The sequence below is a fragment of the Pseudophryne corroboree genome, chromosome 10 (genome assembly GCF_028390025.1).
Source record: "Pseudophryne corroboree isolate aPseCor3 chromosome 10, aPseCor3.hap2, whole genome shotgun sequence".
Classification (NCBI taxonomy): domain Eukaryota; kingdom Metazoa; phylum Chordata; class Amphibia; order Anura; family Myobatrachidae; genus Pseudophryne; species Pseudophryne corroboree.
This window is the reverse complement of record NC_086453.1, coordinates 318,237,586-318,239,061: the sequence shown is the minus strand read 5'-3', so window position 1 is coordinate 318,239,061 and position 1,476 is coordinate 318,237,586. Positions and strand designations below refer to the sequence as shown.

General features: G+C 39.7%; 1 pseudogene; it reads left to right on the top strand.

Moving 5' to 3' along the window:
• The first annotated feature begins 496 nt into the window (after window positions 1-496).
• On the top strand, window positions 497-615 carry LOC134968047 (5S ribosomal RNA; annotated as a pseudogene).
• The last annotated feature ends 861 nt before the right edge of the window (window positions 616-1,476 follow it).

Genomic DNA, 1,476 nt, shown 5'->3' with positions numbered 1-1,476 from the left:
CATGCAATGGACAATGCATTTGACTATTACCATATATGCTTTCATTTAATGTCACTGACAATGACCATACTATTGACACATCTCTCTTATTGTTTTTGAGCATTTCAGAGAGGGCATTATCAAACCCTCTTTTCTCTTAGGCTGATTGGGAGCACATTTGTGTGTTTTTTTGTAGTGTCAATTTACAGACTGCCCAGTCAGCATTTGATGGTCGAATTCAGATCACTATTGGTCAGACCTCCTGGCATAAAACCTATCGGCTCGTGTTATTTTCATTATTATTTTTTGGTATTATTTATCTCATAACTGTATAGCCAGAATTACTGCCTGAAGTCAGAACACTACCGATCAGACTTCCCAGTACAAAAATCCATTAAGTCTATTATACCATTACCATCATTCATTTCTGACCACATACAATTCAACACTTATTCAATTTTGATTGATCTTGGGTTCCAATACAATCGGAAAACAGTGCGCCTAGGAGACAAAATTTACCTACGGTCAGACCGCACTGAGTATGCCCAAACTCGTCTGATCTTGGAAGCCAAGCACTGCAGGGCCTGGTCAGTACCTGGATGGGGAACCACCAGGGAATACTAGGTACCGTAGGTATTTTACTCTCCAACAGCCTAAGCAATTTGGAACTCAACACATCAATCTGATCTCAGGTCAATAGTATTTATCATATCATATCGGAATCGAGGTAGTGACCTCATCCATCTAAATTCCTTTCTATGGAGGATATGCTTGAATTTCTTTACGGATGAGGGTCCATATATTTTCGCTCATCTTTAATATGATTTTGCCTACAACAGGTACATTGGTACTGGCAAATATTTATGCTCTTTAAACATTAATGCCTGCTCTCATTTTTTCTTAAGTATATACCAATAAAAGTTAATTTTTAATAATTTCATCATTTCAATCCTGACAAGTGTGCCCAGGAAAAGGCCTATCGTTTTCCTTTTTTGGTCCTTTGTTCTCTTCAAAGGCCCATATTTGCTGTTTCATAGTTGTCATAACTATCTTGCTGGAGCACCACCAACCATTTGCCGAATTTATTATCAGTAGTAGGCATTTATGTTGGTTAAACAAATATTTATATTATCAAATTTACTGAACTGAAATCGTCATATCCTGTGCAGATTTCCTCTCTTTTGTTCATTCAAGCCTATACATCTGCCAACGATATAGGCAAAGGAGGGGGAATACACCTGACTCAAGCGCAGTGGAGAATGATTTCAACGTTGTGCAAGGTTCTGCAACCCTTTGAACTTGCCACACGTGAAGTCAGTTCAGACACTGCCAGCCTGAGTCAGGTCATTCCCCTCATCAGGCTTTTGCAGAAGAAGCTGGAGAGATTGAAGGAGGAGCTAAAACAGAGCGATTCCGCTAGGCATGTGGGACTTGTGGATGGAGCCCTTAATTCGCTTAACCAGGATTCACGGGTGGTTAATCTGTTGAAATCAGAGC